Source organism: Talpa europaea, assembly GCF_964194135.1.
Source record: "Talpa europaea genome assembly, chromosome: 4".
In the NCBI taxonomy this organism is placed as follows: Eukaryota; Metazoa; Chordata; class Mammalia; order Eulipotyphla; family Talpidae; genus Talpa; species Talpa europaea.
In genome coordinates, this window is record NC_140070.1 from 12725283 (window position 1) to 12745215 (window position 19933).

Sequence of the window (19933 nt, forward strand, 5' to 3'; positions counted from 1 at the left end):
ACTTAGTGGGGAAGTGGACAGCATTTCTGTGAAAATGTAAATGCAAAGAAAGATCATTTCAAAAAAGAAATCATATTATATTAACCTTTCAAGAATCACCTGGCCCCCTGGTGATGAGAATCCAAACACTTGCAGTTTTCTGGGGGTATTAAGTCTGGGTTTCATGACCCCCTGAACTTTTCTTCAGAAGGACATCAAATGGTGCCTCTAGAATTCCACCCTATCAATTCTTCAAGGAAAAAACATCCTCAGTTGTTATCCAGAATCAATATTATGTTAACATGTGACTCTATTTTCTTATTAATCTGAACTCACTGTGCTATGTCTAAAGGGAAACATATAACATAGAAAGATGAAATAAGAATTAGCAAGAAAAAGCAAAAATTGTTTGTCATGGTAAGTGTGATAGTGACAGAAAGCAAAACAGTGTCAGTCTTGTGCCAAGTTACAGGTCATCCCAATGCTTTTACATAGCACTAATGAATTAAGCAGTGAGAGCACTAGACTCAGAACTACAACTGAGGATATAGGATTAGTTCATAGTTAAGAAATGAATAGACTATAGCATGGTTTTGACATTTATTTCAAATTTCACTGGATAAAAAAATGTTTAATTCGGCTATACTCATGGTCATTTTCACCAAAACTAAAATCATCATTCTGACAACCATATACATATAGATGTAAGAACTCAACATTCAATTGGGGCTTTTATACTTTTAGTATTATTGGAGTTTTAGATGGCTTTCATAGTGATCACTTTTAACTTTTATATGAAAGAAATTGCCCTAAAGGGTGCAAACAATTGGGATATTCAAACTTCATACTTAAAAGACTCAGACAAATAGGATTATTAGCCTGTCGTAATAGCTGAGGTGGTGTTTTCAGCTAGCTCAATCTTGAGAAAATTTTAATAAAATGGTAATAGTTGTAAATCATAAGTAACAATGATTTTGTGGAATATCACAATCTAACAAGCAAATTTATGTAAAATGGACTACTGATAAATCTAATATATTGCTTGGAGACAGCAGAGGTATTTTTATATTATGTTCTCCTTCTAATATCAATATTTCTAGTTTAATATTATTCAATTCACCTTTCAACCATCAGTCAGCAGGTCTTTATAGAACACCTGTTCTAACATCAAAAACACACACACATATGTATGCATGTATGTGTGTATATGAGTTGTCAGAAAAGTCATGATGTATTTTTTTCTGTTTAACTCTTCTGATAACCATCTCTCTCTCTTTCTCTCTATATAATATGTATATTATATAACTGTCAGCCACACAAAATTGCAACACACAGAGATCTTATATTTTAGTAAGATGAGAAACTCATTCATTCAGTCAATATTAATTGAACTTATACTGGGAATTTATCAGTCAATAAAGTAGATGAAGATTCTTGCCATTGTGAAGCTTAGATTCTACAAATGTAATATTAAAAAATACATAATAAACAAGTAAATAATATAATATTACCTTCAATCTTATTAGTTTTATTAAGCATAAATTATTTTATATATTTACTTATTCTTACATAATACTTTAATGTAGATTAATAAAACCAATTATTCACTTTATTAATTAAAGTACTGGAGGGAGAGAGAGGAAGGTAACAGGTAGTTGGGTTTGGACATATTGAATTTAAGATGTCTAAGACCTAAAAGCAGATGAACCTAGTCGGTAATTGGACTTACTGGTTGAAAGAACAGTAACAATTTTCCCACTGGAAAATTTCACTGTAAAATATTATTTAGACAAAGTAGTTTATCTGCATATAAAAACCTAGTCTTATGTGGGCTGCAAACATCTTTTCAGGCAGAAGGGTGAATGCTTTTTGAATAAATCAGGTTGCTTCTAATTCTATTGATTATCTAACATATATATATATATATATATATATAATTTGTCTACAGTGTTTGGTGGAGAAGTGTGTTCACCACTTCTTTAAACACCAAATGATAAAATGCCAAGACTTGACAAGTAGAGGGAAAGCACTTAAAATCTAAATCTTAAAAGGGTCTCAGACCATGACTTTCACAGCTAATTATTTCAAATACAAGCAAAGCTGTTTTCCAAGCTTTTAATTTAGAGTATCTTGTTCAACAAATTATAGACATCAAAGACAATAGATCATTGTGTTTTTCTGGTATCTGCTCTATACTCTGAAAACAATTTACTTACGGGAAAGCAATTTCGATTATTATAATTATAGCCTACTCTGCAAAAAAAATTTAAAACTAGAACTAAATTAAAAACATACTATTATATAGATTGTAGATGTGAAATTGAACAGCATCTTATTAAATATTGAAAAAGATTTATCTGCATTTAATATTGAAACAAAACAAAGGTCTGTGTGGTTGTTATCATTTCTTCATTAAGAGCGTCAACTACACAATAATTTATTTTAATTAGTCATTTTGATGCCTTGAAAAGTATCAATATGGGATATATTTCTTACATATAATGAGAATTATAGATACCAAAGAGTAAAAATACTATATTTTACTTATATAATCAGGGTTACTTTTTCATGTGTGTATGTTTAAGGACTGATGGTCAAGACATTATTACCTAACATGAGATACTATCTTTTCTGGTTGCAAATTGACCTAAGCTACAAATTTGATTGGCTAAAATTGTTAATGTATGTTTTTCTACCATATTAAATATCTGGGTAGGCAGTATCTGAGTTTTTAGAGGTAAAGAAATTAATGGTTAAGAGTACCAATTTTGATACCTTACTTTCTTAAGCTACAAAATGGGAGTAATAAATATTTAACTCATATAGTTATAAGATGGGAATAAAATTTTAAACACACTTGCAAAACATCTATTATAGTACTTGGTACTCAGTAAATGTACATAAATACAACCAAACATATATCCACTGATGAGAAGTTAATTATATTTACCACTTCAATATAACTTAAGTCACATGTTTTTAAGCTAATGCTTTGCCAAACAAAACAAACAATTATAGAATAACTGTTTGTGAAACTCAAATGTTTAAAATTCTTTTAATATATTTTAAAAATGAATTATAAGAAATGACCATTTGGGATTTCTTCTTTCTGCTCTATCCTGTGAAGAACTTGAAAGTTGTCTCTCTTATCTTTACCATGTGAGCAAAACCCAACAAAATGAAAATTCACATTTTTTCCTGGATCTATCAGAAGACTAAGGTTTCGTGGAAATCACCACCCAGAAATCCTACATCACAGGCAAGATCTTTTCACTTGGAACAGAGGTTACAGGAACCTCAAACAGATAATAATTAAATATTTCTGATGAATTGATGCAAACTAAGCATTGATTAGCATGAGTATCAGAAAATCCTTCAACTGCACTTTTAGGAACTTCCTACCTTTTTTCTGGATTTTACCTCCAGGAACTATACCAGAAGATCCAAATAAATTATTCATGTTTCTGAGGAGGAGAAGAAAAGCAATCTTTCTGAAATATATCTAGAGGGTTCTCTCCAACAAGTGTGGGGAAAAAGACTTTACTGCAGCTTTATCCAAACTCTTCTAGCTTTTATCTCTCACTCAAGGGCTTGAGTGGGGTTAAGAAGCACTTTTTTTAAATAAAAAAAATAATTAATTTTTAATGGAGGTATTATTTGTATACCCCCATTAGGTATTACCAGTTCACCCACCACCAACTCACCTATATTCCACCACTATAGTCCATTGTGCTTCCTTCCCTCTTTGTTTTAACCCTCCCCCAATTAATTCCCTCCTTAGTACTTCAGTTCTATAGTATGCTTACAAAGGTTAGTTTTTTAAGCTTGTATTTATATGACTCTTACGATACTTGCTTTATATTGCAGGGCTATTTACTATGACTAAATCATGGCAACAACATAAATGACCCCAAAACATATGAGTGGATCAAGAAGATGTAGTATATAAACACAATGGGGATATTACTCAGCAATCAAAAAGATAAACTTATGCCATTTGAGCAACATGGATAGGGCTGGAAGGGATAATGCTAACTGAAATAACTCAGAAAGAGAAAGGTAAATACAGAATGGGGTCACTAAGAAACTATTTTAAAGATCACTATTTAAAATATCATTGTAGGGGCCTCCCCGGTGGAGCAGCGGTTGAGCACTGGGTTGCGAAGCTGCCCACAGCCTCTGCAGCACCGGTTCGATCCCTGGCTGCTCCCCGGCCACCGGAGGAGGGTCCCACATGGCGCACAGACCTCTCCTGCCGCCCGCTGCTCCCCTCAGCAGTGTACTTCGGTCCTTCTGCCTGCTCTGCTCCCCGCTCTGGCTCTGGTGAATTCTCTTACCCTCCCGTGCTTCTGACTGTACCCAGTGCTTGCATAAATAAATAAATAAATCTTTTAAAAAAATGAAATATTATTGTAGGATAAGGTCAACTAAAAGATAGGATTTAATCATAAGTTTATAGGACACTTTTACTCACCAACACCTTACCATCGTACTAATAGGGCTGAGGTATAAAAATGTATTATCATTGAAAGGCATATATGTTCTATCTAAAGAGGAGTTTTTAGGGAAGCCCAAAAAGAAAGAAGAGAGACCAATACAGGGTTACTAGAGGAACCTGACGTTTGTGTTAGGTATAAGCTACAACAAACCTTAAACAAGTCCAGTTGCTAGCCAGATTAACACAGAAATTTATAGTAGAGGTTGATTTATCTCAGGTCCTATTACCTGATATATCATGTCTAGCTTTCAACAAAAAAATTACAAGATATACAGAAAGGCAAGAAAAACAAAACCTGAAAGACAAGGCAATCATCACAACCATATTCAGATATGGCAAAGGGTTGGAATTACCTGACAGCAAATTTCATTAACATGTTAAGGGTTCTAATGGAAAAAAGTAGATGATATGCCGCAAGTGATAGGGAATATAACATTGGAAACTCAGATAAAGAATCAAAGGGAAATGCTAGAAATCAAAAAGACTTGACATTAGTGTGGGCTGACTCTGACAGCCTCTTCCACAGAACAGCCATGACCAAGGAAGGACTCAGTGGGCTTTAATGTATGTCAAAAGAAGTTTCAGAAACTAAAATTCAAAGAGAAAAAGTAATGACAAAAAAAAGTGGGGGAGAAGAAATATTTAATAATCACTGAGAATTTCCAAAATTAATAACAGACACCAAACCAAAGACCCAAGGAACACAGAGAATATAAAAATTTCTACACCTAGTCAGATGACATTCAAACTTTAGAGAGCTGAAAATAAAAGGAAAACTTTGGAAAAAGTCAGAGCAGGAGGCAGGGAAAAGTTTGTGTACCCAATGTTAATTTGTTCAGTTTCCCCTCACACTAGCAAGCATTTCATAGACTCCAGTTGTGTGCCCTACAATTCAGCTCAATTCTGACACTTTTGTACCTTGAGAAAGCATCAGATCACACAGGTTAAGTGTTAAGTACTATGAGAATGCCCTTCATTTCAGATGCCAATAGCTAGGCTAGGTTATTACCTGTGCTTCTAAAAGACTAGCTATAAATTTCTTACCACCCCAACTTGGGTTCAATTAATTTGCTACATCAGCTCACAGAACTCAGGAAACTCATTTACTCACTAAATTACCAATTTATTACTAAGGATATTAAAGGATATAAATCTATAGCTAGATGAAGAGATAAACAAACAGAGTTACCAAACTGAAGGTTTTTTGTTCTAATGGTATTTAGAGTCCAACACTGTGTTTTGAAAACCTGGAAGTATCAGAAACTCTCCTTTAGGGTTTTTATGGAAGTCTCATTACACAGATAAGATCGATTAAATTGATGATTGATTGAAACTCTAGTTTCTTTCCCCTCCCCAGAAATCAGGGGTGAGATTGAAAGTTACAGCCCTGTATTCATAGTTCAGCTCCCTACTAACCAGCTCCCAGCTATAGGGGGTTTGTGAAAAAGTCACCTCCTCCAGCAAGGGTGGAAAGAAGCTTGCTCTGAATAACAATATACCCACTTCACCTTTACTATGAAGCTATTTCAGAAACTGAGACCAAGTGGCCAAATATTATAACAAAGATGATTCTATTGCTCTTACTTCTCAGAAAAGTCCAAGGATTTTGAGAGTGGTGAGGCAGGAAACATAGATGAAAATCAAGTCTTATGAGAAATATATTTTGGTTATATGAATGATCAAATACATATTTCTTACAAATCACAATATTGCAGGAAGGTTTGGCAACATCTTATCTAGAGGAATGAGACAAAACCTTTAGAAGACTTCCTGTCAGAAACCATGAAAGCAAAAAGACAGTGGGGTGAAATACAAAGTGTTGAAAGATAAAAATAACACCAACATAGAATTCAATAACCAGTGACATTATTTTTTCAGAAATGAAGAAGAAATAATGGATTCTCTGGCAAACAAAAAGTGAGAGAATTTATTTCCAACAAACCTGTCCTGCAGGAAATGTTGAAAGAGTTCTTCAGAGAAGGAAAATTATATAGTTCAGAGATGTGGATTTACATAAAGGAAAAACATCAGAGCTGAAATAAGTGAGAGTAAAATAAAGTACATTATTTTTACTAATTTTTATTTCTTAATTTATCTAAAATATTATAATTGGTTTCAAATAATAGCAATGTATCAGCTCAATTCTGTGATGCAAATGACAGCAATGTCATCAGGGAGAGGAGGGAAAATTTGGGAAGAGTTTGCTGGGGATCCTACAGTACATGGATGAACTTTAGTGCATATTACTCAATGAAAAACACCAATCTAAAAAGCCTATATACTATATAATTCCCATATATGACATTCTGGAAAAAGTGAAAATATGGAGATGGTAAACTCATAAGTGGTTGCTAGGAGCCATGGGTTAGGATAGGATCAAAGAGAGAACACAGTATTTAAGGGCAGTGAAAATACTCTGTATGATAGTATACTGATGGATTTGTATCATTATGTATGCAAAACATCAAGAGTGAACCCTGATGTGTGATTGTGATGTGCAATGTAGGTTTATCCATTGTAAACAGCTCTCTGGTAGGGGATACTGATAATGAATGTGGGTATGCAGATATGAAATCAGAGGACATATGGGAATCTTTTTACCTTCCTGTCAATTATGGGACTTTCAAAAGATAAAGTGTTAAATAACTAAACAAATAAACAAACAAACAAATAAATATGGAATTCAATCAACCGTCTAAAAAAGCCTGCAAAAACCAACCAATACCCACACTGATGACAATTCAAAAGGACACAAGAACCAATTGAAAGACGTCCTATGTGATCAAAACTGGAACAATTTGAATAACAAAATAAAGAAGATGATATTAGATCATAACACGAAATATTAAGCAAATGCCCATGAGATTGTACTAATATAAATAACTAAATAATAAATAAAGTGGGAAAAGGTAAATATTCTGTGTAAAATAATTCCAAAAAACTCATGTAGCTACCTCTCTTTCCAGTAGATGGAGCATGACTGCATTCTTTAAGTGTTGGAACAGGCCCTTGTTCCAAAAAGCACAGTTTGAAGGTAGATGGGAGCAGAGGCAAGAATTTTACAGTGGAGAAACAGGTGATCAAGGTCTCTATCACAGTTGATAATGATGATGATATTAAGTACCCTGATATGCTGCTATGAATCATACGAATGGCAGGCTACCTGAGTGGTCTTCCTTCCCCCAATACATAACAATGTAGGGGACTAAAAATCTACCACCTCAGAATATGCCTTTGATGAAAAGCTGATTTCATGGGAGGGGGCACTGAAAACTGGGTGGAGGTTGCTTTTGAAAAAGACATTTTTGTGTAAACTTCTCTCTGTAAGGGCATCTCCTTCACTGTAGGAAAAGACCTAATATCCGTTTTCAATGAACAAGGCAGGACTTAACACCAACAAAACATACCTTTGTTGATTGTGCTTTCTGTGGTAAACTCCCCATTGGACTGACCCATTTATGCCCCACAACCTCCCTTGTCCTGGCAGAGCTATATAAGATGGTGTCTAAAGCTGGGTGGGTGTTACTCGGTCATGATGAGCCACACACATAAACTTTTTTTTTTCACTTTTTGCTCGTTATCAATCAGCTTCTTGTGTGACTATTTGCCAGCCTAGAAGAACCCAGAGGGATATGGGGGAACTTCATTTGGCAGCCACCCCCCAAAAAAAACCCCAATCTAATCATCAGAAAAGCAGCAGACATATCACAAAGGAGGGGCCTTTTGTAAAGAATAAAACTAGGATACCTCAAAACTAGCAAGGTCATCAATAACAAGTAAGGTGTGAAAATTAAAGTAAGGTATGAAAATAACAAGCAGGAACATGGATGGAGATAGAAGGAATTATGCTCAGTGAAATAAGACAGAAGGAAAAAGAAAAATATCAGATGTTTCACATATAGGAGGAATATAGGGGAACCAAATAAGACATCCGTGTAAAAAAATAATAAAATAACAATACAGGGCCTCCCCTGGTGGTGCAGCGGTTGAGTGCTGGGCTGCGAAGCTGCCTGCAGCCTCTGCAGTGATGGTTCGGTTCGATCCCTGGCCGCCAGAGAGGGTCCCTCATGGCGCAGACCTTTCCTGTCGCACGCACTGCTCCCCTCAGCAGTGTATTTTGTCAGTCTGCTTGTTCTGTTCCCCACTCTGGCTCTGGTGAATTCTCTCACCCTCCCGCCACTTCTGACTGTACCCAGTGCTTGTACAAATAAATAAATAAATAGATAAACAAACAAACAAACAAATAAATCTTATAAAAAAATAAAAAAAAACAATACAAAATACTACAAAGCAAAAACATACAATTATAAATCAGAGACAGGCTTCCTTGGTGATGCAGGTGGTTGAGCTCAGCTCTGTGAAGCTGTCTGCAGCCTCTGCAGTGCGAGTTCGATCCCGGCCCACCAGCTGCGGAGATACCCACATGGCACAGCAGATCGCTCCTATCTCGCCTGCTGCTCCCCTCAGCAGTATATTTCAGTCAGTCTGCCTGTTCTGTTCCACACTCTGTCTCTGATGAATCCTCTTACCCTCCCGCATATCTGGCCAGTACCCTAGTTCTTTGTATGCATGAATAAATAAATCTTTAAAAATAAATAAATAAATCAGAGACATCCTGCAGGGGAAGAGGAGGGAGAGGGATCAGAGGGATGGAGGGAGGAGCACAGGAGACTGTGGTGATGGTGCACGGGTGCATTGGTAAAGGAGATTGTATGGGGACTACACCTGAGGGAGTAGGGGAAAGCAAATATTGTTTAAAAATGAACAACAATGTAAAAAATAAAAAATAAAAAATAAAGAAAATAACAAGAGGAGTCTAAGGAGACTCAATGATTCAGTGACATGTGTATACCAGAAAGCATGATGGAATAGGAAATGGACATTAGGTACAAATTAAGGAAATATTTATACAGTATGAACTTTAGCTAATAACAATGTATTGCTATCACTTCCTTTAAAGTGATAAATGAATCCTGCTAATATGTTGATAATAGGAGAAACTGTGCTCTAGGTTGATGAAGTTTACTTAAAAATGACCCTAAGATGTTTTAGCAATGAATTTGGAATTTTTATAATATTTATATTTTTAATATTATTAAATCTATGCATATCCTGCAGTGTATACTTGTCTTTTCAATACATAACACCATTGTTAATTTTTCTCATTCTTTACTATGATGTATATATAGGATTAATTAATAACAATGAAGTCAGTAATGGGGAAATATGACATTTGCATTCTCTATGTTGTACAATAAACTATTCATTTTGATTATTTTTATGTACTTATTTGACTTAATATTACTTAAAATTCTAATGTGCCCAGGAGACTTTTTTCCAGCTTGACCAAGAAATAGGAACCCATTCAGCAAAATGAATTTGTAGAATGCCAAATATAAATTTGAATGAAATTAAAAGGCTAGCTCTAGCCTCAGTGTATTAAACCAATGAATAAATAAATGAGGTAGTTATTCAGAGGTAGTTACTAATATAATTCATTATTCTGAACCTATGTTATAATGCCTATACAAAAAAAAAAAACAAAAAAAAAACAAGAGACCAAAGTAAGTTCATTTCATTGAGTTAGATTTGTGGTCATCTTTTTAAAAATTGGAGACTGATGTCACACTGTCATTGTTTTTCTTGTGTTTACATACTTGCTGTGATTCAATAAAATGTAGCATTAAAATGGAGACTTTTTTTTTTTTGATCAATGACTCTGGATCTTCCTCCTTTAGAAAGACAGAATATATAATATTTCATGTAGAGTCTCTTGAATTATATTCACATGGATGATATTGGGGGATTAAATAGTGTGAGTCTCCCAGAGGATTTATGGACTCTTTCTACACACTGAGCTTGTAATGGATAAATACAGAATGCTGAAATATTTCATAGTAGTTTTTTTGTGAGATTGCTTAGATCAGACTTTATCTGCAATTTGCAATATGTAAGATTATGAGATTATTTGTGAATTTTGGGAGACATAATTGTATATATATGAAAATAGAATGACGTAAAAATCTTGAGCAAATATTATTGAATGTAAGTAGACATCCTTGAAGCACAGCCCTTTTCTAGAAGACAGTGCAATCAAGAAAAAATAACCAGAAAAGAAGCACTTGAGAATTTCTGTAGTCTAATCTGTCTCATGTATTTTGAGCAATCACATATGCCTGAAATCCCTTCCTTTTTGAGTCTCTGCACTTTTCACATAAAGCTAAAAAAAGAATAAATCTTCTGCACATCAGTCCTCTAATTATTTGAACATAATTAGGTTCTTCAGTGATTCACAGGTATGTTTGCTGGAGTCTTCCACATCATCCTTAGTATTCACATGTTAACAAGCATCCCTCTCTAAATTTCCGGGGAGAGTTTGCCCAAATCAGGAAGCAATTTCAACCTCTTGTTCAGGAATCAGTATTTTTAAATAAAAGCTACAGCCCCCAACATTCTATTTTATAAAATTTGTTTTGTTTTTGAATATCTAATTCAGTCTTGAGATTGGTGAAGCAAGTCATAAAGTCTCCCAACTCTGTAAAGCACAGACAATATACCATCGAACTTCTCATTAACGTTGACCTTTTAAGGTCAAGTGGTGCAAATTGAGTAGAGGCCTGCATCAGCAGGTTTGGCTCCTTCAAAAGCTCAGGGATGCCTTATTTAGCAATACTTCTGTACTGTTTCCAGGTTTATAATGAAACATTTCACTTCATTTAGTTACATTTGTTTTAGGACTCAATGTCTTTAGTATTACAATGGTTACTTATGGAGACATAGATGATAGATGATAATGTCTAGATATATACTTCAAAAATACTAGTTCTGCTATATAATTCTATGATTTCACATTTAAAGTAACAATTTATTAAATTCATTAAAATTCAAAGAAAGAAATGATACAAAAGGATACATTCAATAACCTTAAACTCATTGGGAAAAAAAAAAAAGGACAGTATCATTTTAAGATCAGAGCCTCCAATAAGTGCTAAATTTCTAACATATACTAGTCAGGGACCTTGAACTTGAACTCATGGCATGACATCCACATTACATTAATAGGCATTCCATAAAAAACTAAAATAATTCAATTGTCTAATGATTGTATCCCATTGATAATTGGTTTCTCACTCTTTTACTCACTAAAATAATGATAGCCCGCATTAAGAATTGGAGAAAATGCTTAATAGGCAAAGGGTGCAGAAAAAAAGTAATACAGAATGAATATATATCCTAAAAGACTGTGAATTTAGGAAACACTGTACTTAAGGAATATTCACAAGACATTTAATGTGTATCATCTACCTACTATGTGTCAAGCCTTATTATAATGGTTTTATGTTAATCTTTAACAAATCTATTAGTGAGAACTTATAATTACCAACTCTTCTTTCTTACTGGAGAAAACTGAAGGTCAGAGAATTCAGTGACGTGTTCCAGGTCACACAGCTAGTAACAAGCAGAGCCAGAATTCATAAGCAGGTAGTCTAGCTCTGAAACCTGATTTTAAGGAATATACCATGCAATTTCTTTGAAAGACCTATGTTTTGGCTTAAGCCAAAGGTTTATTTTGGCAAGGGAAGCAAATGCTTTAGCTCTTTAGAAAAGGTTGTGGTTGAAGATTAACATTTCCAAACAGATTATGGAAGCTTTCTCCACTTGCATAAATCAATTTCTTTTTGTTTTTTGAGAAAAGGCACTACTGTAATGTCTTAGTTAATATCTATAATAGTTTCTTAGAAATAGCAATTTTCTATTTAGAACATTTTTTTAAATAACACTGGTTTACAACTTGTATGTGATATAGAGGCACCACCTCAGATACATGTCACCACCCCACAACCATCACCAAGGCACCCACAGTCCTACACCAAGGTCTATTGTGGTCTCTTCCCCTCTTACAGCCTCAATTCCACAGGTTTCTAGGGTTTGTTACTGGCTTGGTTTTGTCTGTCCTTTTGTTTTGTTTCTCTGCATTCCACATATAAGCAAAACCAGCCAGTATTTGTCTTTTTCCTTTGACTTATTTCACAGGATTATGCCCTCCAGTTCCATCCATGTTGTCCCAAATGGCAAGAGTTAATTTTTAAAAAATTAAGTAGTACATATTGCCAAATTCTGCACAGGATTTTTTTTTGCTGTTCATATGCATCATTATTTGTAATTTAATTAAATTAAACATAGTTTTCCTCTTAGACCAATTTTGGTTTTGCTATCCATCTAAACTGATTAAAGTCTTTTCCTGTTGGCTTTATTCTAATTATTTTCATGCAAAACCATTAGTTCTTATGAAACGGTTTTTCAAAGACACGCATGTGGTTGATGATGTTATAGAATAACAAATATTTGTGACATATACATCAAGAAAATGGGTTGAATCTACCTAGTAAGTCCCCATAGATTTTTTCTTGGTGCTGAGTATTTGTAATTCAAGAACATGGCCACTAGATGGTAATCACAGACCACAGTGATTTCACAATTAAATTATCTAAATAATCTATTTCAGGGATAATGTCCCACAAGAAGATATTTTTAAATCGTACCACACCAAATAAAGATTATCTATCCACATAGTCATCATCAAGTTCTAAACCACATCAGTACCTAAAATATGTCTATATCTAAGTTCCATATATGCACATATATTTGGATACTATGAAATATATGAAATATTTATTTCAGTACTAACATAATAATTATGTAATTTCAGAAGTATAAAAAGATAATAAATGTGTAAATATTCCCAATTTTCATTCTTTTATTCCTTTACTTAATTATTGGCCTATAACAACTACAGTTCAAAAAATATTTAATATTCACTGAACCAACGAGGTTTTTTCCCATTTGAAATTATTTACCTTATTCTCTTTTAGAATCTTCAAAACAACCAACTCACCATATTTGCAAATATCTACAATAGTTTCTTAGAAATAGCAAAATCACAAAATCCATAGACTTATAAAGACTCTTGCAAATTTTTAGTCACTGGTCTTGTGGCCAATAATGCTTTGAAGAACTGTAAGTATAAGATGCCTGAGGAAGCTTTAATTAGCTAAGCAAGATATTTACACTGCTTTTAAAAAAAGACATTCCTCACTAATTCCTCACTCTTTGCCTCAAGGTTCAAACTAAATTTAGGAGTAGCAGAAAAGAAAGTTTCCATGCTTTTTAAATTCTGCACAAAGAGGCAAGTCACCAAATAACAAGGCTGAGTCCATCACATCTGTTACTTTTTTCCCACCCATTTCTTGGTGCTATCTGTTTTTCCAGCCTAGATTGAATTGGCACCAAGTGAAAATTAGCCACCTATCTGTGCTTCCAAAGAAGAGTGACAATCAAAAGGTAGTCTGGAATAGTGGCTGTTACCACTGTCTTTTGATAATTGACGATACTATTAGAACTGCTGTAAATGTTCCTTTTCAAAGCAATTACCATTTTGTGTGCATCATTTTATCTTACAATTAGTTTGTAAATTGCGCAGTGGATTTCTATCTTCTAGCTCATGTGGCAACTAGCTGAATGTATAAGTTTCTCTGTACCCTATTTAATAACTACTTAATAACAAGACTATCTAGAGACTTTAAACAAGTCTTAACCAATTAGCCTCAGTAAGTTATTCAAAATAAAATGACATTCTTCCACCTGATTTGAAAAAGATAAATCATAGTTTCTTATATTCTCTATAATTGATTTAAGTTTTGTTTTTCTGTCTCTTTTTTCAGGAAATAATGTAATGACTTAGAGGAGGCGATTTTTAGCATTTCTTTCATAAAGTATGCTATTGACTAACATCTATAAAGATTTCTTTGGTTAAAAAAAATCACAAGTGCATACTATGTGCCTGGCATTTTGTCAAGCTCTTTATGTGAATATACTATTTACTGTAGCAGCACTAGGAGCTGGTATTATAATAATGAGATTATTGTTTAAGAATGTATTTTTTAAACTGTACCTGACTCATGGAAAATTCTGACATTACTGTTAATGTCATTCTCTTTTAGCCAAAAAAAAAAAAATTAAGATCACTTAAGTATTTGCAAAACCAAAAGATACATCCTAGCCATCATCATTCTTTTACTTTTGCATTTATGTATCTATTCAGATATAGGGCGCTGAAATAGAATGAGCAAAATAAAATTACAGTACATACTACAAAATGCAAAATGCCAAAACTCACTGGCCTACCATCTGTGTCAGTGCACAATTTCAAATGGCATTAGCTTATGAAGGACATGATGGATTACGCAGGGAATTATAAAATATTTTCTGGTACCACTTGTTTATTCCATTCCACAACTTGCTCTTCATATTGCTGACATTTGCATTCATGGAAATAATTATCCCCAAACATCAGAAAAAAGCACGATCTGTGATTTGTAAATATATATAAAAGATTCCAGGTAATCGGATTTCCTTAATACAAGTAAAATCGAAGTGCAGTCGTGAGAAGCAGTTCTAAATTTTAGCTTTAAATTAAAAATAATTAAGCTGGAGTCTTTTAACAACATGGGAAAAATGTTCAAGTTTGGAGAAGATTTTGTTATGTTCATTGCAACCCATATTAGCGAAATATCAATATAATTGAATATAATTCAAGTAGACATTCAATTAAGCCCTACTGCATCTAGAATATATTGAATTGACAGTTTCATCTAAATTACTGGTACTTTTGAAGACATTAACTATTTGGATAAATAGTGATTAAATTTCCCCCACTTTATTGCCTGTTAGAATTTCAAAGTCGCTTAACTTCTCTGGATTTTTGATTCACCATAAGTAAAATGAGGGGATTTGGATTGAAGTTTTTAAAGGCCCTTTTAGGTTTGTAAAAAATGATGATCATCTGAATTACTGGAAGAGGAATCAGTCTGGAGGCAGATGGCTTTGTTGCATTAGAAATTGAAGAAATAGTCATTTCAGATTATGTCAACACAGTCTGAAAATACTGTCTTATTTCTAAATGTATGAGGTCCTTTCTACTTTTTAAAACAAGCAAGAAAATAAAGTATTTTTCTTTCAAAGTAAATATGACCTAAATACCAAGAGGTATCTTCTTTTAAGTTATCATAAACTCTCTGACGGAATAGAGATTCCTCAAAGTTATATTTCTTCAGTTTTTAATTTTCTTTAAATGTAAGACTTTCTATCAATGCTGTATTCAGTGTTCATGTTATGCCAATAACCAGACAGCACAATGATTAAAACATGACTGTTATAGAGGACTTGTACTTACCAAGGGAGACAGAATTCTTTACAAGTAATTATAGTACAGGTGACATGATGAGAGAATTATCCAAAATCCACAAAATGTAAAGAAAAATAGTTTTGATTGAAAGTTATCTGGAAAATCTTTACAGGGTGATCACATTATGTATTTGGTCTAAACACAGGAAATAGTAATTGCTAAAGTTAATTGAGACTGTCTTTGTGTCAAACACAGAGTAAGTATTTTTATGTATCATACCAGATCCATTAATTCATATAATAGTCCTATTAAGTAAATACAATTCTTATTTTACTCATCTGATAATGAAGAAACCAAAAGATATTGTAGAAATAAACATGAGAAGGAAAAATAGGTTTGCTCATTTACTCAACAAATATTTATCAAATATTTATTCTGTGATAACTCCTTTTCTGGGAGATGAGGATAAAATGGTGGTTATCAGGGGCCTCCCTGGTGGTGCAAGGGGTTAAGTTTCAGCACTGTGAAGCTTTCAGCAGTCATTGCAGCATGAGTTCAATCCCCGGCCAGGGAGCTGACCTACATGGTGCAGCAGACCTCTCCTGTCTCACCCACTGCTCCCTTTGGAAGTGTATTTCAGTAGCTCCACCTGCTCTACTTCCCACTTTGTCTCTAGTGAATCTTTTCTCTCTCTCTCTCTCTCTCTCTCTCTCTCTCTCTCTCTCTCACACACACACACACACACACACACCCCATACCTTGGCCTATTCCCCAGCTCCTGCATGCATAAATAAAATATTTTTTAAATAAATTAGTGGCTATATTCTGTTATCAGTAAGACTGATATGGGAGGTAGCATGCATATAGGCAAACTAATGATTATAACACAGTTTAATTGATGTTATAGTAAGCAATCAAAGAAGTGTAGAGGGCCATCCGTAGGAAAAATGGGAGCATCTCCTGGAGGAAATGAAAGATAAACTGGAGTTAGTTACAAATAGAAGAAAGAGGTACGAGAACCTTGAAAGTAAGAAAGTGCCATTCATTTTGGAAATTAACCTGGTGAAATTTGGGTATTACATGCATCAGTACAGTGTAACTTGGATGTGATACTGTAAGAGGCAAGCACGCAATGGATAGTAAAGTCTCTTATTGGAAGGATGACTATAAGTTGCCTTGGTTGCTCATAACAATCCTAACATAACAGTTAATTGCACCTGTTGTCCCAACATAATTACTTAATGGCACCCTTTTTAACTCACAATTTTCCTGCTAGGCAATAAATTATACATATAAGAGGTTCTATCTTTTGTGAGTGCAATTTGAGTCATATAATGTCGTTAAAGTGATAATTGGCAAATCAGATTAATGTATTAGAGAAATTACTACCTGCAAAACAGAATAGCTTCAAGAGAAAGCCTCTAGCAGAGATGGCCAGTCACCATAGCTTTATGCTTTTCTCTGCAGTGCCCAGGTTTTATCAGGATGTAGTTGCCCAGTTAAGCACCACTTCTCCTTACTTTGCATGCAGTCCCCCATGTTCCTTCTTCCCTTACCTGCCAGCTTTAGAACAATTTCCAGGACAACCTTAAAAATGTTTTGATGATGGAATAACTTTGTCAGTCTAAGTTACTATAAGTGTATGTGAAATGAAAGGCACCCGTCACCTCTCACTGGACTTTATATTAGAAACTGGACTTTAGATCCACAAACACTGAAATCATATTTTGGGAAGGCCCGAAGAATTCAGGGTTAACACGTGAGAGCAAGCAGCATCACCCTAATATAGTAAGAGCAGTGACAGACCATTTATAAGGCTATTACAATAATCCAGGTAAGAGATATTGCTGACCTTAGAAACCAAAAAAGATATGTGAGGGCCTCCCCTGGTGGCGCAGTGGTTGAGAGCTGGGCTGCAAAGCTGCCTGCAGCCTCTGCAGTGCCGGTTCGATCCCCGGCTGCCGGCGAGGGTCCCACATGGCACGCAGACCTCTCCTGCTGCCCCGCTGCTCCCCACAGCAGTGTACTTCATCAATCTGCCTGCTCTGCTCCCCGCTCTGGCTCTGGTGAATTCTCTCACCCTCCCGCGCTTCTGACTATACCCAGTGCTTGTATAAATAATCTTTAAAAAAAAAAAGATATAAGTGAAAATTTGCCATAAAAATAGGCACCAAGTTTGCTCCGAAGGTTTTTTTTTTTGGTTGTTCAGTTCGATAACATGAACAAATTCTAATGCAAATGGCTAATTTAGAGAATGGAGGAAGAAATGATTTGAGAAAAGGGAAAATACGGAGTTCATTTTAAAATGAGTCTGAATCCTGTCATGCCCCTTGGAATCATTGTCTGCAGAATTAGGGTCAAAGAGAGAAGAGAACACCCAATTTAGGTAGAGTATGTGCTGATTTCTTTCCCTTTTCATTTCACTCCTACGAATTATCTACACACCAACATATGGGCTCTCTTTCATGGATAATTGGAGACTGAACTATCTTATGAAAACATGACACGTTTGATTTTTCTGAAATCAAAACTAGGGAAATTTGGTATTTTGAAATGTGTATTTGAGAATGCCACATATCTACAGAATTAGAGTTTGTACTGAGGGCAATTAAAAAACTTTCAGGATGTTCAGTGATCAGTGTGGCAATGTTGTAAATTGGACAGAAAAGAACGGGTAGAGGAGGAATTCAGTGATAGAAGTCTCTTCAAAATCAGAAACATGGATGAGACTTAGATGACAATCTCATTAAGATTAGAGAAAGTATGTGCTTTTGGCCCAGGACTGAATTTGACCCATAGTCTGAATATTTGTATCCCTTCCTTCCATTCAAACTCATGAGCTGTTGGTTAAACAGTTCAAAGAAGGAGGCTGATTATCACAATCATCTCTGCCTTTTTAACTCATTGTTATGTATTTTGAGATGAAGGAATTGGCTATCAAGATCCTTTTCAAGTTTTTGTTATTTTTTTTGTGTGTTTCTGAGTAATAACATATAGCTAATATTTTTAAATTCTAATTTTACCTAATGCAGTCCACTGTTGAATATGGAATTATGAATTGTCAAAAATATTGGTTCTATTTCTGTCATATATTTATATGTAATCTAAGAGTTTCAATGACTAGCCTTTCTGAAAGTTTCTTGTAATTATGCATGTGTCAGTTTTCATTAGCTTTTAAAATGTTATTAGTATCTATTATAATGTTTTTTGAATTATTTCTCTTCTATTTGCTACAGCATGACTTCTTTTAACATGCATGAATTGGGCCTCCCCGGTGGCGCAGCGGTTGAGCGCTGGGTTGCGAAGCTGCGCACGGCCTCTGCGGCGCCGGTTCGATCCCCGGCTGCTCCCCGGCCACCGGAGGAGGGTCCCACATGGCGTGCAGACCTCTCCTGCCGCCCGCTGCTCCCCTCAGCAGTGTACTTCAGTCCTTCTGCCTGCTCTGCTCCCCGCTCTGGCTCTGGTGAATTCTCTCACCCTCCCGCGCTTCTGACTGTACCCAGTGCATGTATAAACAAAAACAAACAAACAAACCAGCAAACAAATAAATAAAGCATGCTTCTATAAAAAAAAAAAAATATTTTAAAAAAAAAAAAAACATGCATGAATTCTTCCTTGGTCCTTTTATTATGTCCATAGAGCATATGTACCAGCTCTCTCGCTAGAACACTGAGGCAAAAGAATATGTGTATCATTTGATGTGAATATGTGTAGCTCCTTTTTTTTAAAATACAGATTTATTTATTTATGCATACAAGAGCTGGGTACAGGCCAGAGGCATGGTGGGTGAGAGGATTCACCAGAGACTGAGTGGGGAACAGAGCAGGCAGACTGACTGAAATACACTGCTGAAGGGAGCAGTGGGCGAGGCAGGAGAGGTCTGCTGCACCATGTGGGTTGCTCCTCAGCTGGCCAGGAATCAAACTTGTGCAGCAGTGGCTGTGGACAGGTTCATAGGTTGCAATTTAACCCTTGTGCCATCAGGGAGGCCCAATATGTGTATCTCCTTAATTAGAATGACCTCCCAGATGTTCTCTACTTATTTTGTTTTAGACAATGTCAAACCTCTTTTAATCTAACTTCTATGGTATCTCAAAAATGCCATATCTGATCATGTTTACTGTCTGTACTCTTTTCATTGATTCCTTGCCAGCATTTTTGATTTCTTCTTCAGTTTTTTTTTTCTTTTCTTCTTCTTTTTTTTTTTTTTTGTGGGACCCTCGCCGGCGGTCTGGGAACGAACCGGCGCTGCAGAGGCTGCGGGAAGCCTC

General features: G+C 35.0%; 1 protein-coding gene across 1 annotated transcript in view; it reads right to left on the bottom strand.

The window, feature by feature from the left end:
* GALNTL6 (polypeptide N-acetylgalactosaminyltransferase like 6) overlaps positions 1 to 19933 on the bottom strand; it is a gene marked incomplete at both ends in the record, with an annotated part of 887471 nt that overhangs the window by 588432 nt on the left and 279106 nt on the right. The window lies entirely within an intron of this gene.